This window comes from Centroberyx affinis, unplaced genomic scaffold, assembly GCF_046629955.1.
Source record: "Centroberyx affinis isolate AG114_WGS23_722 - 3 ecotype Tasmania unplaced genomic scaffold, CSIRO-AGI_Caff_v1 ptg001151l_1, whole genome shotgun sequence".
Taxonomy (NCBI): Eukaryota; Metazoa; Chordata; class Actinopteri; order Beryciformes; family Berycidae; genus Centroberyx; species Centroberyx affinis.
The window spans coordinates 222,637-248,527 of NW_027279683.1; the positions used below are offsets into that span (position 1 = coordinate 222,637).

Sequence of the window (25,891 nt, forward strand, 5' to 3'; positions counted from 1 at the left end):
GCATGCACTAACAACGCTATACAATCCTCTTATCCTCTCCTCTGTGGTGATCTAATGAAATGTATTTTGCCTTAATGCTCTCAATCTAAAGCAAGGAGGAATGACCATGTGGACATAACATAAGGATTATTATCAGGTCAATTGGAACAAAGGGAAGTAAAGAAACAACAGAGGAGAACTTATAACCTGTAGTAAAATAATTCATATACAGTTTAATAGAGCTCTCAGTCTGCTTTCTCGCCTTTAATCAGAGGTCAAACATCTGGCCGCAGGGTTTTGCTGTAATTGCTCTGCTTTTCTAAATGGAACAATAGCATCAAATCCATAAATGTTATCCCATCGTCAGTAATTAACTAAATGAGCTGTGCTATTTATCTCCTATAATGCTGGGGATCCATTAGAGGGGATAAGTCACCATCATGATAGGTAATAACCCCCATGCATGGTGGTATGTATCGAGGTCACTGACACTCAACCAGCCCGAGAATTTTAGTTTCACATTTTCCTACCCATAATGTCAGCGACACTTTGGGTTGGCACATCCATCACTGAGCCCACGGAGATGATCGCAATATCTATGATTACAATGACATAAATTCCCACAAACGTTGATGTTGAAGAGCTATGCATTGCTGCTTTGGAAACATAATAACATATCCATGTAACTGAATCATTTTTCACTTTTGACTGCTTTGGATTAATGAGGTAAATTTACTGAAATTGTCATAAAACGCATACATTTATCAAAAATAACCTTGATTATGCAGCTCCTCAGGACACTCCATGTTCACTCTGCCTTATCTGTTGGCTGCACTTAATGCTCATGGAACCAGCATAGTACTTGGCCTAGTAACAAAGTAAATCTGAGGCAGGTGAAACAGACAGTTGCAGTTAAGTGTCACTGTAGACCAGAATGCCACCTGCAGCTCCTCCTCCAACCTCTGCCTTGACCTGGGTGTCACTCACTACACCTCCCTCTACAACTGTAATTGCACAGGAGTATAATGTGCTGCTTGAATGCATAAAGCTATGCATTATTGATCAATGTACAATAATATTCAGTGTAGAGTAATATGCATAGTCCATTGCACTGTGTGTGAGGTCCTGTTGTTGTACAGGCAGCATGTACAGTGAAGCTTGTGTATGTCTCTGTACTTCAAGACAAACTCCTGTACATTTACTGTGCTTGTACAGTTAAAGAAAATGTGATTTTGTACATTCTCAGTTTCTCACAGTTAGTTTATCTTCACAACCTAGATGCAAAAAGAGTCAAAAAGAAAACTGACTTCTTTATTCAGATGTCATCTAGAGGCTAAAATGTGAACTATGAAGGAAGCATGTTCTTTACACCACAGCAATCTTTAATTGACAGCACTTGCATGGCTGAGGCATTCAGTTAACATATAGAAAAATCAGATAGAGCATGAAATTACCTATTTTTCAATTGCAAATGCCTAACAGTGGTGTGGAAAGTGTGGAGAATACCGACAGAGCCCTGCCAGATGATTTAGATACGTGCTCACGGTGCCAGGGACTCTGGACTATGAGAACAGAGCCAATTCAAATATAGCACAGACTCTTGGGAAAAGGTTTCCTTGAAAACATGATTAATGGCAATCCAGTGGATTTCACCGAGCCAGCATGGCGTGACTAATGCAAACAGCTTTCCTTAGGCAACCTTTGCGCAACTGATATGTGAGGAAATCACATATTTATCTTCTATTTGACCGCATAAAGTATGTACCAATGGATATCAAGCTCTGTAAAGTGTTCATGTTGCTCTCAGAATACATTTTATATCCAGACAAAATGACAATGTATATTCTGCCTTTTCTGTATGCTAACAGGTTGCAGTAACAGCATTCCATCATCAGTGAATGACGCTTAACAAAACATTCACTGATAAAATATGGCAGTAAAATGACACAGAAATCGGACTTTCTCAAAAGACGCTCTTGTAAGTTATTGCATCCACTCTGCATCCAACTTGGCTGTTTAAAAAAACTGTGTAAATTTGAGGCAGCTCTTTGAACAAATAATGATATAACACTGTGCAAATACTGACGGCATCACATTGTGCAGAATGCCACGACAGTTCCAAGAACTGTTGGCTAATTTTGGTTCACATGCAGTAGGTGGAGCCTCTGTTGAACTGCAGCCTTTGTTAGAGCAATATTACCTGGGGATATTATGGCTTTTATGTTTAATGGTTCTATATAATGGTTACCAGGTCATGTACACTGACTGACATTCTTTACACATTCTAGTGTGCATACATACAAAGCTAGCCTGATATTCAGACTGAATGGCCATTTCGTTACAACTCTATTGTTCAGTCTGAGATTGCCTCCTTTTTAGGCGTTTTCTGTGTGTGTGTGTGTGTGTGTGTGTGTGTGTGAAAGAGAGAGAGAGTGTGTATAGGTGTGTGTGTGTGTGTGTGTGTGTGTGTGTGTGTGTGTGTGCGTGTGTGTGTGTGTGTGTGTGTGTGTGTAGTAGTGACTGACGTATCCGGCTGCTCTGACATTATTTTCAGTTACACTGATGCTGGGCGTATTTACCAACTTCTTATCAACGTCGTTCTTGACAAAAATATAATCTTTGCAAAGACAATATGTTGGTTAAGGGGGTGATTTCAACAAATGTTATTCTGCCGAAACGCCAATGAAAAATCGTTGCACGAACTTTCAAACTTTAGTCCCGCCCACAAAGGCCCTAATTGGCTCGATTGTTTCTCTGATCGAGAAATCGCTGTTGAATTGCCCCTCCAAATCTGAAGAGTGGGTGGGACGCCCACTCTTCAGATTCAGGAGTCTGGAACCAGGCTAATACAAAACAGTAGAAACCATGAAATGTTAACTAGTTCCCACAAGACTTGACATAGCAACCAATAAAGCTGGCTTTATGGGTATTATAATCACAATTGGAATGTGTCTTTGACCAATCAGATTGCTTGTCTTAAAGGTGGTATGTGTAGCATTTTAACATCAATAAATCATTACCACGTTCATTTTGAAACAATAGTATGATTACTGTAAACAAACGAAACCATCAGACTGGCTGCTTCTACCAGCCTCATCATATCAAAAGCATATTTGAATCATGACCTCAGGACCCTCTTTTATAGAAAGGTCTCAGAATGAAATTAGATCTTAGCAATAAGCATAAGTAGAAATCCAGGCCAACATAGTTATTTATAAACCTTGAACTTGATGTGAAAAAGCTCCAGCTCCATGCCAACCAACATTTAGTGCAGTGTCCCTCCTCTTTGTATTCCACATTGCTATATTCAATTATTATCCAACATCCCAAACGTCCTACAGTCGAGAGTGTCAGGTGGGGCTTCTCCGAACTGTGCAACACTGACAGATGAAGGTTGACCAGAAAGAAACCATTTCAGTAATCATGGCTATAGACCAAACATTGTGATGTTGTATGAAATGTGAAGACAGGCCATCCTGACCGTTGCCTGGAGCAGTGTTTTTCAACATGGGGTCCGGGGAACACCGGGGGTCCTTGAGGGGGTTTCAGGGGGTCCCAGGCAAGTTGATGAATTGTTAAACTTCACCATTAGTTAATTTACAAGAAATTAACACTATTTGAGAATGTAGAAGAATGACTATTTTGATCATAGTTTCACTGTTATCTCTCTACCTACAATACAGATAGTCATGGAATTCTGGACAAAATCATATCTAACAATAAAAATATTCTCAGATTTGGGTCCAAGAGACAAAATCTCATCAAATGGGGGTCTGTGGCCCTAATGTGGACTACATTTGGGGTCCTTGATGTGAAAAACGTTGAGAATAACCGCTCTGGAGGATCGGATGCAGGAGGCCGAATGCTGCAGCAGGGCTGGGGTGCAGTTTGCGCCCATGGAGGCTGCAGAGGGTCTTGAGGCAGGATGTACATAAGAGGAGGGCGATTAAAACCACACAGAGGCTACAGAGAGGGCCTCCAGACGGCCGTGGATCAAGAGAAGCGGTCCTTGCTACACATGCTACATGGACACAAGCTGGGGACGGATCACCCCCAGCTGGGTCACCTGTCTGATGTTGAAAGACTGAAACAACCCAATGACCCTAAATACATCAGAATGTAGGAGAGGTAGGTTGGACAACATTATTAAACACACTAACGTTTCTAAGAGTTCTAAGAAAGTTCTAAGAGAGAGAGTTCTAAGAATTTTATGGCTCCAAGCAACTGCCAAGTCTGCAAACAGAAAGTCCACCATTGCCATTGGCAAACACAACTGAACTAGTGAAACCAACAAAGTAACAGTTTCACTTCTGATCTGCACCAGTTCACCCCAACTACAGGTTAGAAGTCAACTGTAAAAAAGACATTGATTTTGCGAGCCTCATGTAGGTTGTTCCAAAGTCTAGGGCTCCAGTAACAAAAGCATGATAACGCTTTGATTTTAAGCTAGACTTTGGATGGTAAAGAGACCCTTGGTCAGGGATATCAGGCTGCGCTCAAACTCATATGGAGTTAAAAGACTGGTGATATAGACGGGTACTAGACCCAGCCTTGTTTTAAAAGCCTTCAGTACAATTTTTAAATAATTTCTAAAAGTGATAGACAGCTAGTGTGAAGAGGCTATGACTGGGTTTCTGAGGTATTTTGAACAAGCTAGAGATGCATTGATTTCTGACTTGTAGGCTACAAGGAATTGCAATTATCAAGATGAGAGGAAATAAAAGCACAAATATTGTTCTCCAGGTCAGCAAGACTTTAGCTATTTCATAGCTGATGAACGCAGGACTGGAAAACCTTAATTTATATTTCTCAGTTAGTCTGGGATCAAAGTCAAGGTGCCAAGGTTTTTAACTCAAAGTTGGAGGACCTGGGTCATTTTTAATTCAACTTATTTTTTTAATTGAACTGGAGAAAGATGACACCAAACATTTAATTTTGAATGTTTTTAGACTTAGATGTCTGCTGCTATATACACTGTGAGCAGCAGCAGACATCTACATACATCATACATACGCAGCAGATGTATGGAATAGAAAGTGAACACTGCCATCTGCTGTTGTGGAGTTGGAAATGGTTTAGATGTGGACCTTGGAAGTAGGACAGACACCTTTTATTAAAAGTACCTTTTATTGTATTGAAGAGTACAGAGAATCATTGATTTTCATTCTATTAAAATAAGTAAATCAGAATTTAAACAGCTATTCAATGGTATTAGTGGCCTCCAAGTGCTAAATCATGAGAGACGGTCTCTTTGTTGTCATATCTTTATGTGGCAACATTCCAAGGACTTCAGTAGGTTCAATAAGTATCGTTTTATACATCTATCCTTCAACAGCAACACAATGAACTATAGCTAGATAGATTAGTCCTGTCCACAACTCAGTTTAAGACAGAGGAACTGAAAGAAGTCAACCATACAGTCCCGTAGAATTTAGAATTTGTGACTATGTGCCTTTGACATGTTACTGGTTCAGTCGATCCATTTACAGCATTTTATGGTGAATTCTCATATGAAGACATTTGTTTGGTCCAAAATCATCTCATTATCCCACTTTTTTGTCACTCAGAAGGCTCGGCAAGATAAGTGGAATGACAGAGCGTAAAAGAAAAGAAAAAGTTTGTATGTGCTTTCATATTTATCAGCTGAATATCTATTTTCTCATGGAACTCAAAATGTGAAAGCAGCCATACATACAACAGTGCCAACTCAGACAATATTACATCTTCCAATGGACAGCTACGCTACAAAGGCTAACGCATTGACGACTACCTGCACATCTGGTTTCATTCCAATTGTGTTATCTTTGGTGTTAAGTTCTCATGTACATTTCTCACAGCCAGTTGAACCACATTCAGCACATGATGGCCTTGGTTTGTTGTTTCTTAGAGTGATTTGAGGATGAGGAGACACAAATGTTCATTGTTAGAGATTGGGCGATGGGGGTAGGGTGTATACAAGGAAGAGGCGAGGGGTTCACGAGTCTACGATCTTTTCCGTCTGCTCTCAAAATTTCTGAAGTTGACCGGCCTAATCTTCATCTCTACAAATTCAATTGAATGCTCATGGCCCTTCCAATGGAACCAGTTGATCCCCTGTGGAAAAGTAAAATGTATGTCATGAGAAAAATGACTATATTAGTGAACTATTAACAAATTAACAAACAGTCCTTCTGGATATATGATCTATGATAGTGTATTAATCTTTCAGAGCTATTTTTCTCTGGATAGAAAAGGCAAAATTTCAAATTGTATGATTTTAACCATTTATATATTACATACCTTACTGTGACTATTGTCACCATATTTTCCCATGAGGTTGGCACGATGACAGTTTTTATACCAAAAGGCACCCTTGTAGGACAAGGCGCAGTTGGTGACAGCGATATCATTATCATTGTCATAGGTGGAGAATGGGCGACCCTGGTGGTAAGTCATGGAGTCGCCTGGTAAAGACACAAAATTCATAATAATGGGATGAATGGGTAAATGTGGTCACACTTTTGGGTTGATCACTGACTACACTACACTGACCACAATCAAGAATATGAGAACTCATAAAGAATACAATATATCCAAGTGGATTTTTTAATTAAGAGTAATGTTGTATCTTATGGTCGTCTGTAGAGCATGCCACTAATAATGCCACAATTAGAGTTTTTATCCCCAAAGAGGTCAACCATGCACTTTGGATAAATGTATCCACCAAATGTGTGTGTGTGTGTGAGAGAGTCAAGTGTGTTCAATTATTATATTCAATTGTTATTAATTAACAAACAGTCCTACTGCATGAATTAAGCCTAGCATGGAGTGTTTTCTAACTCTTGAACGCTTACCTGATGTTCCGCTAAACGCCCCTAGATGGATTTTATAGCGTGAGCGTGGCTCTGCAACAACGAATTTGTCATACTGAGCATAGGCTGATTCCCCGTTGTCCCTCAAGTCCACACGCAGCTCATACTGGCCAGAGGATGTGATCTTATGGAGATTGGAGAGACCTGCAACACAGGTTTAGTATGTGTAAATGAGTAAGGGAGTGAGTGTGTGAGTGAGGTAAAAAGAGGGACAGAGAAAGTGAAAGAGGCTCGAGGAAGTGCGCACTTACCCAGCCAGAACTCATCATTCATGTTGCCGAAGCCAGCAGTGTAGTTCTTCCAGTTCCTGAAGAAATCCAGGTTTCCATTCTGGCGCCTCAGCAAGACCTGAAGAGTACAGCCTGGCTCTCATATGAGTGTCTCAACATTCAGAGTTTCATCCAGTCACAGCAGTAATACCATACATCACCTAGGCCACTGTAGGTGCGCCCTATGATTAGAAAATCAGGTGTCCCAGCTATTATTGATAAAAACCACTCTAAGGTATGTGTATGACTATATCTGTAGACTTATGTTATCCAAAAAGCCCTCAGTCGCACTTCAGCGAGTTGACTTTCTTCCTCACCATCCATCCTCCGCCATCTGCGGTCATGTCACAGTAGACCTGGATGGGCTGGCTCTCCTCTCCCCCCAGATAGATGGTATACAGGCCCGAGGTCGTCTCCCCATTCAGTAAAGCCTGAGCACAGTCCTTAGGGCGTCGGTACAACTGTCCAACTAAAAACACACAAATAAAAAAGGGTTCTCTTTTGGACCTCAGTGGACATAATTGGTTTATGTTTATCTCTGGTATAATATGCACTATATACAACATAGTGTGAGAAAGAACTGGGGTAGTAGACTTAAAAAAAAGTTGAAGGAAAAATACAGGTTTTTCCATTGGAAGCAGCTGAGACAGAAATGAATAATAAGCGATCTAACTCAAAAAACAGATTAAATGAAAGGAATTTGAGTTTGAGTGCAGACAGGGAGTGGTTTGTGTGTGTGTGTCTGTGTGTGTGTGTGTGTGTGTGTGTGTGCACGCGCATACTTACTGGTAGTGAAGATGGTGTTTACATGACGACTCCTCTGGCTTCCAGCGATGGCCTGCAGTCTGACATTGTACTCTGTGGAGCCAGTCAGCTGGCTCATGCTGTAAGAGGTGGCTGTCGGGCTCAGCACCACTTCCTGAATCCACACACGCATGCACACACACACACACACACACACACACACACACACACACACACCCACACACACATTCAAGCATTTACAAAAGAATGCTTTAGCATTGTGATTGAAGTGATACAGAGATGCACGTACCCTGACTGTCCCATCAGCAGAGGAGAAGGTGAGGGTGTAACCGGTGACAGCGGCCCGTGGAGGTTTCCATGTGAGAGTGGCACTATCAGTTTGAACGTTATTAGCTGCCAGATCACGAGGAGGATCCACATCTGAAACACAGTGTCCCACTGTAATTCTGCTATATGCAATAAAGATATTATAGCTGGAAAATATGCAAGAATCAATATAGATTTTGTCATATTTGCTGTACAAAATAACACTTGGCTGATTGTATGTGTATCAGGACCTGTTATACATCTTGATAGGCATCCTTTATAGACCTGCTAGACCTACCAGTGATGAATTCAGTGGTGGCGGAGTCACTCTTCAGGGAGTCCCTCATGGCATAGACCCCGACTGTGTAGTGGGTGGCTGGAACCAGGGAGCCCATCTCAAACTCTACTGTGTTCCCGGAAACATGCTCTGTCACTGGGAACACTGTAGGACAGTGCACACCCACTTAATGATCAGATCACATAATCAAGTCTCCAAGCATCATTTAGATGGTGTCATTGTTGTAAAGTTGGATAATATACGGAAGGAAGGGAGTTGGATCAATAGAGATTTCAGAAGTAATGTGGTAATTAATGAAAATAAACAGTGACAGCATCTGAGGGGCATGTAGTGTAAATGACAAAAACAATAGTGTTGAATGAACAGAGACACACCTGATTCAGCACTGTAGGTAATGACGTAGCCATTGACAGTAGCCACAGAGGGTTGCCACAGCAACAGGGCTGAGGTGTCAGTGACATTTACTGTAGTCAGACCCTGAGGTCTGTCCAGAGCTGGAGGACACAGACATGAACACAGTCTCAACAGTGAATTCAATACAATACAAACTGACACCAAGGTCAATCCATGTCAGGAGCCACAGGAAACTTAAAAAAAAAAAAAAAGTTTTGTGTATTGATGGAACAAAACGAACCTGTGGTTACGGTGTCTGTGCTAGGGTCACTTTCCTCCAGACCCGTCACAGCAGTGACTGTCACCTGGTAGGTCTTGCCAGGGACCATATTGGGCAGCAAAGCCTGGGACACAGAACCGTCCACAGTCAATGCCATCGGGCTTCCTATGGAGGAGAAAGAACAAAACATGGGTCATGATACATGAACCTGGATTGTTTGCAGTTGTATTCCTTTGACCATTGCCATACTGTGAGAGAAGTGTCCAACTATAAATACTACATAAATACATTACCAACACTTACTATATTCATTCAAGGACTCATATATCATCATAATATATGGAAACCTCCAACACACTCCACATAGGCACGAGCATTGAAATACTACAACCTTAACTACAACTAAACTCTAATCTGAACATTTATGGAAAAAAAAAAAGAAAAAAAAAGAAAACTAGCAAATGCCATTTGAGCACTAACTGTAACAAAACTAAAATAGAAATAAAATTTGGAAATAAAAAAATAAAATAAAAATACAATATGGTATGACCCCTTACCTCCATGAAGCGGCACATAGAGGATGCGGTAGTTATCCACTCGAGAGCGAGGCGGGGCCCAGTGAACTACAGCTGAGGTGTCGGTCACTGCAGAGAACTGAATTCCCTTTGGAGAGCTCAGGCCTAGCAAAGTGCAAATAGATATGTGCAGACAGGAAAGCACAGAAAAAAGGGAAGTTAAAGTGAACAAAATATGTACAATAATATGGTCGAAAATATCTAATTTCAGCTCAGATGCAAATTCAACTGCAACAAATGGTGTTTTTCAAAAACACTTTCCATTAGAGAGAGAAATGGAGTTAAGCCTAAACATGAGGAAGAAAGATGATTAGTCACACCCACTACTACTATGAAGCTACACACTTTCCAGTGTTTTTCATATACCTGTCTGAGCAACCCCAGTAATAGGTTGGGAGCGCCGCTCCAATGTGACACCATACAGCTCGATTTCGTATTCAGTGCCACCCATGAGTCCGGTTAAAACCTTGGTTCGCTCATCACCGAGGACGCTGTACTCTTGTGGATGGGTTAACTTTTTAGTGTCTCTTAGTTTGATCACAAATCTGTCAAACAAGTCTTCATCAGAAGTCCACGACAGACGGAAGCTGTCAGCTGTGATGTCCGAGACAAAAAGATGCTCCACCTCTGGCTCGGCCTCTGGTTGGAAAGGAAACATAATGTTGCAACAGGCCTGGTGTTTCCCCAGCGACATAAATCAACTTCTGAGAGATAGCTGAAGACATCAGTTCAGTTTGGTGGAAGCTGGCAATCAGGCAAGAAAGTTTCCAGGTAGTGAACATGGTTACAGTTGGCCTGAAGGCCTCTTGCCCACCATCGGTCTGCCATGCTCACACATCCGTTAGTAAATCAAGGGTCAAGAACACAGCGGACGAGACGCAAAGGGTACAATGCATTCCATCAGTTGGTGAGTTTCTGGGCTAATGAAAAAGACAAGATGCTTTTTGTAGAGATGTTTATTTAGGTCAGTTAACAGGTTCACATTCCATTACAGGCTCTGTAACTGATCTGTTGGAAGGATTTCAGCAAACACTGGTGAGACCAGACACCCATGCGTCCTTCAGGCCAGCCTCGATGCATTCAGTGCATTCAAAGATCATGAAACGAATGAGATTAGAGGTTTCATCAACTGACATTTCATGCTCAGAATGCCTTGTTGATTCATCAGTGTTTTCCTACTTTTTCCAGCCTTTGAAAATTTGTTTAGTAGTATTCAGTGGTCTGTAGTTTCCAGTCACAACACAGACTAGCCTGATCAACAAACCAATATGAAAAGGCGAGAGCAAGGTAACAGTGAATATAACAGACGTCATTAGACATAATATAATATGTGATAATCATATTATGTCCACTGATATCTGCGTCCTCATTATCACCAATCAGAAATCTGAGGGAAAACACAGTTTAAAATATGAAAACAAACAAGGATGCTTGCTCATATTTTGGAGGTAAGGAGAAACAGACGGGAACTTCACATCTCTTCCTCCCTGTGACAAAGACGCATACGAAGAAAACAGGCTGAATGCTTAAAATGAAGGAAGAGGGGGAGATTGAGAACGGTGCGATTGTTCTGGAAAAGAGCGACGTTTGGTTAAATATCACTGCTCAGTTGAAGCTTCACCATCAAAACATGGCATTGACCAAAATGTATCAATACTTAAAACTCATTTTGTTGAATTATGCTACAACATGAATCAGCTGCTATTGTTATACAGCAGGCTAGAAAGCGTTATGATGCAGTAATTCTTCCATGTATAGATCAGCCAGGTTGTGATGGTTAAACTTCAGGATTGGATCTTATGTAAATATCATACATACATATCTACACAGTGATTCATTTTAGTAAGATAGGGATTGGGCCCTTGAAGTGCACTGTGAGCGGTACCTGTCACAGCCACTGTAGTCAGCGGCCGAGAGAGCAGCCCTGACTTTGACACCCCCGTCAGCCTGACCTCATAGCCTATGCCGGTGATCAGGCCCCAGATGTCCAGGTGGCTTTGGTTGCCTGGGACAGTGAACTCATGAGGCTCCAGCAGCCAGCCGGAGTCTGTCACCACTATGTGAAAATGGCTGAAGCCGCCACTAGAGGGGGCAAGCTCCTCCTGCTGCTGCTGCTGTGGCTTCATCTCCCAGGACGCACGGAAGCCGTACGGGGTTATGTTCGAAATGGTCAAGTTTTCCACTTTGGGCAAGGGAGCTAGAGTGCAGTGGGTTTGATTCGTTTTCAAACAGGAAACAGATGTGGGAAGGGGAACAAGATGCCATTAGAATATTTTTGGGAGGATGATGCGTGCAATGGTTGCAAAAGCACAACTGTTCTTTTCAAATCGTAGAATCTGTTATTTTACTTTGCTCCCATGTGTTAACGGTTTAACAGAAGCAAACAGGAGCAGTCATCATATTCAAAAATGAAAATTACTGATCTGTATGTCTCCTGGATATAAGACTTGCAGATAAAAGCCATTGTTAAAATTCCAATAAACCGATTCTGGTTCAAATGTATTAGGCTGGGGGACACATTTCCCTGAAAGATACTTCAATTCGTTACAGAGTTTGGGACATTTTAATACACACATGGATGCCATTTACTATCTATATGCGATTGGAGTTGAAGATATGAGTAAAATACATAGTACCTGTGATGGCATGGGCTAACACAGAGGGAGTGCGGCGCCCATGAGAGATACCATACAGTTCAATATCATAACCTGTGGCATCCATCAGGTTAGAGACCGTAAGGTTATGGACTTCACCGGGCAGCCTGAACTCCAGTGTATCAGACAGCTGCTCAGAGTCACTGACCCGGATAATAAAGCCATCAAAATGGCCTGACACTGCGCTCCAGGACAAGGTGAGGTTATCTGGGCTTACAGACGAAGCAGCTATGGGGCCCAACTGTGGGACGTCCTCTGAACAAAAAAGAATATGGCTTTTCAGTTATGTTGCGCTGGATATTGCTTAGGATAAAGTCAAGTTTAAATAATGGCAACTGTGTGGTCTCGGTCTTATTTATGCATGCAATGTAAATAAATGCATGCAAGGTGGTACCTGTGGTAGCTACAGCGAATAGGGGCTGTGCGTTCTGGCCACCGGTGCTGGCGTACAGCTTTATGTTGTAGCTCGTGCTCGCTTTGAGCCCGGCCATGACCGTGGAGCGCACCCCTCCTGGCAGGGTGCGCCCCATTGCCTGCGAGGGCAAAGCAGACTCTCTGACTTCTACTATAAAGTTATCAAAAGCCTTCTCTCCTGTCCTCCATGACAGAGAAAATCTGTCTGAGGTAATGTTAGAAACAACTAGCCTGGACAAATCAGGCTCTGCAGCTATAGGGGGAGAGAAAAGTATAGTATGTATTCAGTCCAGTGTCAGACTCCTGGGTCAGTGTGCATGAATTGAGTTAAAATAGGAATTCTGAGCTTGCCTCTTAACTCAGGGTGAAATTTAGATTTTCTTAAGTGCTGCAAAATTAGTTCTTCATGCATATAGATCCAAGTCAACTTTTACAGTGCATGTAAAAACTGAACAATTCTTTAAAAATCTTAAAATATATATAAATAGCCCTCTTCTGTGTTATACTAATAATAAATACACATTAAATCAAAATACCTGTTGATGCAACAATACTGACAGCACTTGTTCGGGATCCCTTGAATATCCCATAGAGGTAGGCTATATAGTCAGTGCTGGGCCTAAGCCCTGTGATGTCGTGGGACATTATATTGCGGGATATGTTAAATTCCTCAGGCTCCCTCAGCCAATCAGAATCAATAATCTCCAGGATATAACCATCAAATTCTCCCTCAGTGTCGTTCCAGAAGATTGAAAAGCTCTCTGATGTTAAGTTAGACACATATAGTTTGCCAACCACTGGCTCGTTCACTAAAGAAAGAAACCATTATTAGATTTTCATCAAAGCCATTTTGCAGAACACAGTATGCCTAAAATTGTACTTCATGTGTGATGGGAAGTAGGCTATAATCTGTTCGTTTGATTTATCATGTAAAAATATGTGCAATGTTAGAGGGCACTCACCACCACCCACTTGCAATTCTTGATAGTCTGAGTAGCTCAATAAAAGATTAAATACATGCACATATTTTTGCATAAACAACAGACAGAAAATGGTCTGCTGCACTAAGTTGGGAAATACATATGCTCCACTACAATTAACATAGAAAATAGAATTTTAAATTGATTATTGGTTTTCTACAACTAACACAAGGTCATCAACACAGAGAGTGAAAGATGGACAAACACGTAATGCCAAAGGGGAGAGAAAGAACAGCAAATAAGTGATAAGTGGCTGTAGAGGATTGGTCTGCAAGTTGACATGAATGAAGTGTTGATTTAAGTGTGAAAATGTGGCTGAGGAACAGAGACAATGGGATTAAAATAGTCTCTTCCAAGCACATGGACCAAGAGGCAATCATGCACTTGATCTGCAATGTTAATATCATGGAAGGGATGAATTCTGCGTCATGTTGCATCAGAGCAATTGCATACAGAATGCGAATGGGAAAAGAAAAACCCGTGCAAAGTATTTTTCATGCGTTGAGGAATTTCCATTCATGTCAGTTCCATGCACAGAAACATGCAGTAGAAACAGAAGGTATCATTCAGATGTAAAACCAGGTGGCGTTGCTGTTAACCTCAGATTGAAACATCAGCTTTTTTTTTTACCTTGATAATGACAAGATGATTTAATCATTTGCCACCTAGTAGTTCAAAGGGAAACGAGGATATTTATTTTAACATTCTCCTACTAGTAGAATGCTAATAAATGTTATCAAAATCGGCAAACATTTATATACCCTTGAAATTATATCCTTCACACATAGACTGGCACTCAGAGCTCAAATGTCACTAATACTCACGCATACTGTGAGCGCTTAGTTTAGGCAGACATCCACGGGCAAATGATCTCTCAAGGTTAATCAATTACACACTGAATGAGGGTTGATGGAATGAAATGAGATGGACATGGACACACTGTCGACTGTGCGATGGTTGGGGGTGAAAGTTGTCGGTTTACTTTTGCAATCATTGCAGCACATCAGCATCAAAACTCACCACGATGCAAGGGATGGTATAGGGAGGGGCTTCATGCACTTTGGTAATTGGGATGGAGGGAGCAGTACAGGGTAAGGGTGGTCATTGGAAGGCCGCTCGCTTGGCTCAGTGATGCGGCATGGTGTGTGACACCCGTCACCCTACCCTCTCTCAGCTAGACACAAACAGTGGCTGGAGGGTAAGAATGATACACGGCATGTTGGTTAAGATGAAGCATTACAGTACACTGTGGCCAGGGTGTGGTACAGTTGATGACAAAACACAAATAGGGTTATTATGTCATTTCTCTCGCTCCATGCAATGTTGATGCTTAGTGTGGTGTGGACACTGTGAGCAGGACAACAGAGGTGCTAGTATGATAAACAGTGTGTGTCTGTGTGTGTATGAGTATGGTTCACCACAGACCTCGACTGGAATAGAAAGATGTGTGGTCAAAAATCAGCGGAAGGAAGGAAAAGAGAAGAAATAGAAGAGAAATACAGCATTAGAGGACAGAACGCTGGAACACTGCCAGTGGCAGGTACCTGTGGTGGCGTCAGTGTACACAGGTTCAAGGAAGGAGCCCTGATGCATCCCGTACAGAGCAACCATGTAGCTGGTGTTGGGAGTCAGCCCAGAGATGCCCAAGCTGAAGGCGTCTCCAGCGAGACTGAGGTTCTGGCTCTCTGCAATATGCTCCAAGTTTGTTACCTCAATGACAAAGCTGTCAAATTCCCCATCCTTGGGGCTCCAGGACACATTGAAGCTGTCCCATGTAATGTCAGAGATGGTGAGGTTCACCACCATAGGATTCAGCTCCTCTGGTAGATAGACAGATCAGAGTGGGGTCAATTGAATGGCAAGATAGGTTATAAAAATGAATCACTCTAGCATAACTTTTTAAGGCACATTAGTCAGAAAAAAAAGAACTAAAGAATCAGAACTAAAACAATGATATGGGGTGAAATATGGGATGAATGGGGATGACATGAAAAAAGCAATATTGATGAAATTGGCACTGGTCACAAAAGCAAGGCCACTTATCATTTACGTTTACATGCGATATAAGTGTGTATTCCAATTTCCTCTAAAATATAATATTACAAAATTTGCTTTATGTATGTCTGTGGAATAAAATGTTATTTTATAGCATATAAAAGCAGACAGGGCAAAGTATGGAGAGATCTCTTGCGATGAATGGCTATGAGAAGAAAGTTCTGCTCCATGTACCTGTAGTAGCAAAAACTTTGAGAGGTAAAGACCGCTCCCCTTCCACCAGCCCATGCAATGTAATATCATAGCGCGTCGAGGGGGACAAACCCTCTATTTCAGCCTTCCTGACACTTCCTGGTACTGTGGTCACATGAGCTTGTGTCATCCCTGACAGAGCATTGAGCTCCACCGAGAAGCTATCAAAGGCCTCGTCGGGGGCTGACCAGGCCAGCTTCATGCTAGCGGAGGTCACGTTTGTGACCGCGAGTTCCCCAAATATGTCCGAGCTAGAGCCCTCAGGCTGAGCCCCGGAGGTCATCCCACCAGACTCAGAAAGGGATGGACCCCCAGAGTTTAGGGGATGGAGGGGACCTGGGGTTTGAATGGCTCCCGCATCCAAAGCAGACTGTGGTGTTGTAGGGGCATCTGTGATACTCAGCATAATTACATCTGGAGAGGTAGGCTTGGGTGCTACAGTAAATAAAAGTGTGTTAAAAAAAACAAAAACATGTTACTGGCGCTGCTGGTGGGCAAAAAAACAAACAACAGATAACAACTAACCTGTGAACAAAAGATTTGATTAAAAGAAATAACTGGGAAAGTATAGTATAAAGATATTAAAAAGCATAAATACAAGTACAACATGGTATTACATTCATTGCTAATCTTAATCTACCTAGTCCTTGTGGAGATTCATGTTTATAACTGTCTCTTCTCAAAAGTGTGTTTTTTATTATCCCTGGTTCTCAAGGACCATGTGTTATATCGTCATGCATCAGAGATTTACTGACCATTTATGCGGAACAGCTAATGCATTAATGGCACTTGAGTCAGTGTCATTAACTTTTGAAGGTTCTGAGTAGTCCACCAGAGTGGAAGTACACAGTTGTCTTCAAATGGATGATGAAGCCATGCACAGCCATTTTATTCCTGTTGTCCTAAAGAGAGACCGTTGAGTTTTGTGTTGTATGCACATCTCTATCGTAATGAGTCATTTGTTCAACATGCAAATGACTTGACGTCGTAATTTTCTTGAAATACCAGAGAATCATTTAACAAAAATGTGAATGGGATTACAAGCAATGAGTGAAGTGGATGGAATTACTGGCACAGACCTTCAAAGAGCAAAAAAGTTGCATTTTAAAGCTCAAATGCAGGAAGAAATCAGGGTAGCCAATGTACTCTAATTCATTCTACCTGATGGTAATCAATGCCACAGGGGATCAATGAAGACATTGTACCCACACATTACTACCTGGAAAAACTGTCGATTTCTCCTTGTATTTGGAAAGCAATATTCTGCCACAGTGCCGAGGCAGGTGACAGGTGGTATGAGGCCAAATGGCCTTTTTGTGAAAATACAATCATCTCTGTTGCATCCTCATCATGCCATGCCAAAGGTTCTGCAGATGATGATTGTCATCAAAATGATTCTTTGCTGGTGTATCTCAATGATTCAAATATTGGCATGCAAATCATATAGCTACATTGACCTAAGCAACTGTTTAATAACAATAAGACACTGGAGGGAAAAGCTGTCAAATAACACCAGGACATGGTGTCTCTAATCAACATTCAGTCCAAAAGAGAAGCTTATACCTGTGACTGCAACAGCTTCAAGTAGCGCGGATCTCTGGCTATCGGTTATCCCGTAAAGCTTTATTTGATATTCTGTAGATGCCTTCAGGCCTTGGATTCTAGTGCCAGTGGCATCTCCACGAAGTTGGACATCTGTCATTTTCCATAATCGCTGAGTGTCTCTATATTCTACTGTGAAACTATCATAGACACCGCGGGCCTTTAGTTCCCATGAGAGGTCAAATCCATCGGACGTTAGGCCCGAGATAGTCAGGGCTCCAAGCTCATCCTCGGGCCCCGTCCCAGAGAACTGGGAGTCAGAAGGGTCTAAATACACAAAGCTAATGACATTGTCCTCCGAGCCTGTGGGAGTCGTTAGCTCAGGGACGTCAGAGTCAGCTAAGTAAAATGTGAAAGAGGCTACAAGAAAAACACAAAGGCAAAAATCAAGATAGAGTCATTTTCGGTGTATGTGCATCTCATTGCTCTGTTACTGTTGGCTGCAGATTTATTTCCAAAATCATCAAATCCCTGGTGTAGTAATTCCAAATCTGAAGATTGAATGTTGGAATACACTGTCCTGAGAGTGGATCTGGTAAAATGCATAAACCTTTGGAACCCTAAACTTAACAAAATGGAAAAGCTTGCTCTCTTATTGTCTGTTTTGAAGACTGTGAAAGCCCTGTGAAAAATCAGAAGGGCAAATGTTGCTCCTTCTGTTTTGATCTTGCTTTGAAAGCATGTGTATCATTTACTCTAAGATCAAATCGTGGCAACATTGGAAGTGCCCACCCACCTGTGGATGCAGACAGAGTGACGGGTGCGCTCTTCCTCTGACCCCTCTCTGAAGTCAAGGTGATGGTGTAGACCATGCCAGGAGTCAGGTTGGGCAGGACGTAGGACGTGGCTGTGGCTGGGACGTCCACCTCCTCTACCTGACCGTCCCGGGAGACATACACCAGCTTGTAGGCGGTGATCTTGGCCCGGGGCTTTTGCCACGCCAAGGTGATGGTGGTCTCCGTTGACTCGCTTTCTTCCAGGTCTTTGGGGGGATCAAGGTCTGAAGGAGATATAGAAAAGTCATGCATCAGGTAAATCAAGGGACCCAAAGCAATAGTTAAACTGACTGATGGTAAAAGTTTGCTAAATTTTGGTAATTTACATCTGTCTCCAGATGTATCTGGCGCAGACTTGATACAAATCATAAATCACTTTTTTGCATTAGCTTCATGTTGTCACCCAATTTATATTAACAGCCATAGATTGGCCAACTGTGTATTTATGTAGGAGAGTGAAGGATGGATGTTTGGACAGCTGCTCAGCAGTGTCTCTCACCAGTTGCTGCATTTGTAGTAGCAGGGAGGCTCTCTCTCTCGTTCTTCACAGCTGTCACTCCAATCCCATATTCTGTTCCTGGCTTTAGCCCTACAATACAGAAGCATCAGGAGAAAATTACCTGCTAGTATGACCGATACGATGAAGTCTAGTTTGTATATAGTTGGAATTTGTACATGTTTGTCTCTTTGACCCTCACCGGTGATAGTAGCCTGTGTCGTTCCTCCAGGACCACGTGGGAACAGCTCCTCCCCATGAGAGCCCCCAGAGATGGGGCTATACTTCACCCTGTAGCTGCCAACATCAGCTACACTGTTACTCCAGTCCAGAGTGATGCTGTCGTCGGTCTGGTACACGGTCTGCAGGTCCCTGGGGGCATCCAGGTCTAGAGGAAAGCGAAATATAATCACATTTAGAGTGTTACGTGCTCCACAATATGTGTTATTTTGGTTATTATTATGCAATTAGTGTAGATTTAGATTAGATTAGGTAGACATTTAATGATCCCCATGGGGACACTGGGCCATTGCAGCAGCAAATGATATGATACAGCAAAGAAAAAAAAGGATATAATAAAAAAACAAATAGAGCAAAACAAAAAACACAATTTTAACACTAGAACATACTGAGTAAAAAAATATGTATGAAAAACATGAAAAAATATGTACATTTATAGCATATAGGCAGGGTTTGAAAAAAGATAAAACATACTGAGACAAAGAAAATTAATGGAAAATATGAAAAAAATATATACATGTATAGCATATTGTATAGGCAGGGTTTAGAAAATGACAACTGTAAAACATACTGAGACAAAGAAAATGAGTGAAAAATCCGTACAATATGAATTTACATGAAAAATATGAGAACAGATCCAGTATGAAAATAAATGAAAATATAGAGATACATAAGAAATGAGAAATGTGTTACTGTAGTAACTAAGTGGTGATGTTTAGCGATTACTATGTTATCAGGATTGGTATGTGTTCTCAGTGCCTACCTGTGGTGAATGTGTTGGTGACGGGGTCGCTGGTGGCGTCTCCCCTCCTAGAGATCAGGGAGATCTGGTACTCCGTGTCTGGGCTCAGACTGTCAATGCTGTGCTGCTTGTCCGTGGAGGGAAGCTCCACGCTGGTTCTGTCTGACGGGTCGGAGCTGGGCCCGTACGACACGGTGACTCCGTCCACGTGGGCCACCGGCTGGACCCAGGCGACCAGAGCCGAGGAGTCGGTCACGTCCTTCACCTCCACCTGCCGAGGGCCGTCGATCTCTGGACAGGACAAACAGATATTGCCATTCTTTCATTTCAAATATTACAGCGAGGTGTTTCTTATGGAGGCACACAGCACATTTTTCTTCATCCAGGTCTGTAGTCACGACCACCTTAGTTGAGGCAAAAACAATTCTTAAGACCAGGTCCAAAGGAGTCGAGACTAAGTCAAGACCAAGACCAAAATAGGCAATAAACACAGTACATGTCTTGACTATGTTCTGCTTGCTGAAAAAACAAAACAATGGTCTGTATGTGTGTGTGCATGTGTGTGTGTGGGGGTAAGTGAACAAACAGATTTAAATGCAAACACAACAGGGGTCAAAAAAGTGACAAAACCCCAAAGATTGTTGATGTATGCCATCCATAAAACAGTCCTTCTAAGACTCGACTCGGCACTCACATAAGACAAAGCAATAGTTGGATCATCATAGGGAACTATTATGAAATATAATGTGATTCCCTTTCACTCTGATGAGCTTACTACCTGACAGAGTTCCTGTGTTTACTGGTAGAGGAGAAATACTTCAGCTAGATCTTACAGCACTGCTAAAAGGACCTCTGGGGATAAAAGGGTACAAAACGTTCATTGCATAACCTCACTTCTATCAATCATTGCTCTAAGCTGTGTTGAATTTCAGCCTATATAAATAAATGACATCAGATATGGAATGGTGAGACACTCAGGAGTCCATCAACACGGACTTGTAAACGAAATGGCTTTTCCATGCACAAAGAAGATTGCTTAGCCTGGCATGCCACTTCTATTGCGTAAACAACCTGAAGCATTTGACCACGTAATGTATGGGCTAACACGCCGCAACAAAAGCTTCAACAAGGATTAACGGCAAAATCCAGTGGAAAAACAAACAAACTATTATATGGTCATGCTAGGCTGAGATTCAGAGTTATGACTCTCTGCCTAAAATCTGTTAAATTGAACTGTTGGGCTAGTTGGGATTTTCTGTTGTAACTCTTCTTTTCATTGTGGAATTTCATGGTGGGACTGCAGTATTTTTTTTTTCTGTTTGCTCTGGTGATTTATGAGGTGTAGGGTTTTTCATACCCTACTAAGGGTATGATGGTATGCTGATAGTGGCCAGGTTGAGCAGCAAGGACAGGCAGACATAACATCATCGTCATTATGAAGAGGACACACCTTATGATACAATCTGAGGCATCTGTGTCAACTCTTAATAAGGTGTGTGCTAAGTAAATATTTGGTTACAAGACAGCTTGAAACTAACTGGTGGTGAATTTTTTGGATGTCTGGGGTCCTCTGGTGTTGTTCTTGATGATATTGATTGAGACTTCATACTCCTGTCCTGGTCCAAGGCCTGTCTGGTCGAATTTGTTTTGAGACGATGGAAGGGTATGCTCAATCTTTCCGTTCTCTTCTTTCTGCAAGGACACATAAAACACAAAATAAAGCAAATAATCATACAATGTGTTGTATGCAAATTGAGCGTTGGTCATGACACGGTAGCTACATAGTTAATAGTTAAATAGTTAAATAGTACAGGGGAAAGGGTGAAAGGACTGCTAACCAGTAAACACTAGTGAGTGAACCCTGACGGACAGAATCATGAAAATGAACATGGGGATAATAAACGTTACATTTTAAAATGGGTATGAACTCTGAAGCAGCTGCTATATTCAATGCCCTCTGTCTTCTGAGCCAGTTATTTCTTTTCAAAAAATTATTGGCTCAGGTTATAAGCAATGGATTTAGCTCTGATACTTTTAAATCCAAACCTGACTTTACTGAAGATTTCCATATGACAAAGCAATCTAGTTAGTACTTCTGCGCAGACGATAAACACTTTAGCCATCTAGTATTTCCACAGTAAAAGTAAAGCAAATCCATGTTTTGCCAAGAATTCCAATAGGTTGGAATAGCTCATCGCTCCTCACTTGCCCCCTGTTGGTTAATAAAATCTTGGCCAAGACCTTCAAAAGAACTGTCTTGTGGAGAGATGGGCAGACTGACCGTGTTGCGGAAATAGATCTCCCAGCCATCAAAGGAAATGTCCAGCTGGTCCCACTGCACCTCCACTGAGGTCTCCCTCACTGACTTGAACTTCAAACCCTCTGGCTGTGGGAGATCTTTAGGGATGGAAACAAAAGATCATCAAGCCTGGTCAAGATAATACACTTGTATCACAGTATAATACAATACAGTAATACATAAATGCTGCATGGTATTACCATATTGATTTATCCATTGAGGACAATGTTGCTCCATCACAAATTTAGCACAAATTTATATGTTTTGGACCTAACTGACTGATTTTGTTATTCCATTACTGGTATAAGGACTCTTTCCAATTCCATCACAAAATTACTCCTCAATAACTTAGCTACTACAGAATATATGAAACTATTTCTAAAGGTTTTCCGAGTAAAACAGCTTAGACTGAGTGTGACGTACGTGTGGCGACCCTTGCACTGACAGGAATACTCCTCTTGTTGCTCAGAACGGCATAGACATGGATCAGGTACTCGATGCCGGGTTCTAACTCTTTGACAGTAGCAGCGGTTTTGTCTCCTGGCACAGTGAACTCCTGGTGAAGGCCGCCAGGACTGGTGGGCACGTAGGACACAAGATACTCTGTGACCAACATCTCATTGTTCCAGGACAGATCCACTGTCTCAGGGGTGACGTCAGTGACAGTTAGGTCCTTAGGTGGAGACACTATGGAAAAGAAGGACAAAAAAAAAAAAATCTGAGCATGTTGTCTTGGATGTAATAGATTTGGATGTAATTGCATTACACTGGATTTTCTATTACACTACATTTAGTAGACAAATGGAAAGTCTCTAAACTTGTGAATCACCAAACTTTTACATTTGTGCATTGGACTGAGTTGAGCCACTTACCTTCCGAGCAGTCTTCTCCGATGTATCCCTCATCACAGACACACTGGCCATTCACACAGCGGCCTTTGTCCTGGCAGTTGTTGAGACAGCTCAGCTCCCCACAGTTGTCTCCCTCATATCCTTCCTCACATGCACACCTGCCATTGATACAGCGCCCCCTGTTGTTGCAGTTATCTGGACAGGTGAGCACAGAGCAGTCATCTCCTGAGTAGCCCTCTTGACAGACACACTTGCCGTCTACGCAGTACCCCCGGGCCAGGCAGTCATTGGGACAGGCTTTCTGACTGCAGTCTTCCCCGGTGAAGCCCTCGTCACACACACATTGCCCGTCAATGCATCGTCCGCGGTTTAGGCAGTTGTTGGGGCAGCTCAGTTCACCGCAGTCTTCACCCGTGAAACCGGCATAGCACGCGCAACGGCCGTCGATGCACTCTCCACGGCCGTAGCAGTTTGAGGGGCAGGTCTTGATGCTGCAGTCCTCACCGGCAAAGCCTTCCATACACACACATTGGCCGTTGACACAGCGCCCCCTGTTGAGGCAGTTGTTGGGGCAGGACAGCTCAGAGCAGTCCTCTCCCTGGAAGCCTACATCGCAAGCACACTGTCCGTTGATGCACTGCCCCCTGTTGTTACAGTTGTTCAGACAGGCCAACTGGCTGCAGTCCTCACCTTGGTAGCCGGTGTCACAGATACACATACCGTTGAAGCACGTACCTCTGCCATTACAGTCATTCAGGCAGGTGAGCTTGGAGCAGTCTTCTCCACTGTAGCCAGTGGTGCAAACACACTGGCCGTCAACACAGAAACCATTACCCTGGCAGTTGTTGGGACAGGTGCGCTCTCCGCAGTCCTCCCCGGTGTAACCCTCATCACAGTAGCAGGTTCCATTCAGACAGCGGCCGCGGTCGTAACAGTCTTTGGGACAGATGAGTTCAGAGCAGTCGAAGCCGGTCCAGGGTTCGTCACACACGCAGTCTCCGTCCTCACAGCGGCCACGGCCTAAGCAGTTGTTCAGGCAGTTGGTCTGAGAGCAGTCGTCACCGAAGAAGCCTTCAGAGCAGACGCAAAACCCGCCTACACACCGGCCATTCTCTCCACAGTCCACAGGGCAGACCTCCAGTGTGCAGTCTTCTCCGGCAAAGCCCTTGAAGCACTCACACTTTCCATCCACGCAGCGCCCCTGGTCCTGGCAGTCGCCGGGACACTCGGGCTCAGTACAGTTTAGTCCCTTCCACCCAGGCTCGCATATGCAGCCACAGCTTTCAGCGCTGTAGTTTCCATGACCATTGCAGTAAGGCTTAGTTCCCACTTCACCTAAGACAAAAACAATTCGTAAGAAATGCCTTGAAATCACTTTGTTTCTGTATTTTACTGCAATAGTTCCATTTCAGTATTTTGTGTAAAAATATCATTACTATGCTATTGTATTCATGTATTTTGTAACACATCTATGTCGTTAAAACAGAATTAGCTGGAGCTTTTCTGTCTAAAATAAACATGCTTCACTCAGAAATGGTCCAATGCTTATTTTATTCATTGATGGAAAATACTCCTTACTTTCATGGGTATTGGAGCAACTACGTGTCACGTCTGTCTGAGCTATTATAAAGCCCTATTCAATCGTAACTGATGATCTTTTGTCTCTCTAGTGAACAACACAGAGGATTCCACCCCCACATTGAATTCCAATGAGCATTTTAACAGATGAAAAGAAACAGATGTGCCTTAAAACTGAAAGAGAAACAATGGAGTTATGTATCATCCCTTCAATGGCAGGAGTTCCAATACTTAACCCCTCAGAAGAATTAAGGATTATTTTACTGTATTAGCCATACCCTACATACCCATACATGACACAGCAGTTGACATTACAAGAGAGCACATATACCTGTGACCTGAGCAGTGCAGCAGGCAGCGTCCCCGTTGCACTGATCTCTTAGTGTCGAAACTTCTCCCTCCAGCATCTCCAGCCTGCTCAGGAGCTCTTTCAGGTCCGGCAGCCCGTCAGCACAGTCACAGGCCTTCTGGGGAATGTTGATGCGGTGGGTGAAGACAATCTGGTTGTCCTTGTCGATGGTGTGTTCCGTGGTGTGAAGGTCCGAGGAGGCAGCTGTGTCTTTGGGATCGAGCAGCGTGCTATCCGGAGCGTCCAGGTTCACAGCGCACATGGAGCTGGCAGGGACGTTGATGTTATAGACGTGGCTGAAAACCACAGGTTGGTCCACACTGGGGAGGGTGATATTGTCTTCTCCAGAGGAGGCCAGGGTCTCTCGTCGATGCCTAAGTATTTTCTTCACCAGCCCGGCATCGGATAGGCTGAGCAAAGCAGTCAAGAGAAAGCAGCCTAAAAGGCCCTTTGTACCCATGCTAGATGTGGATTTAAACCTTTTACTGAATGCCGATCCTGGTTTATGGTGAAGGTCCTTGAAAACAAACAAAAAGAACACAATTAATCACACAAAATTCAGTTTGAATGTTCAATGTGCAATATCCAATGTATTCAATATAGTAAGATACATACAGTATATAATATATATTTAGCTGACTGCATCTGATTAATGCATGTTTACCAACCCTATAGCCTAATATTCCTGCAAACAATAAAGAACCGTATAGCAGCAATATAAATGTCAACAACCTAGCAGTCAGAAGCCATAAATTAACATATTCCTGGAAGGATGAAGTAAGTTGAAAAACATCCCCAATGTACGTCATCACCTAATTACCACCATCTCCTCAAAGGCACTCCTCAAAAATAAAACTTCTCCCTCTCACCCTTCCTGAAATGGTATTAAACTGACCATAAAATTAATGAGCAGTTTATGTTTTACTCTTTCATTACTCAAAAGTAGGGGAAACTGTGGGATATGTAATATAAATATTGAACCGTTAAATAAATAAAATGTGCAAAGA

At 42.5% G+C, this 25,891-nt stretch overlaps 1 pseudogene; it reads right to left on the bottom strand.

Annotated features, from left to right (window-relative positions):
- Window positions 1-5,129: 5,129 nt before the first annotated feature.
- Window positions 5,130-25,344, bottom strand: LOC139648062 (tenascin-like; annotated as a pseudogene).
- Between the last annotated feature and the right edge of the window lie 547 nt (window positions 25,345-25,891).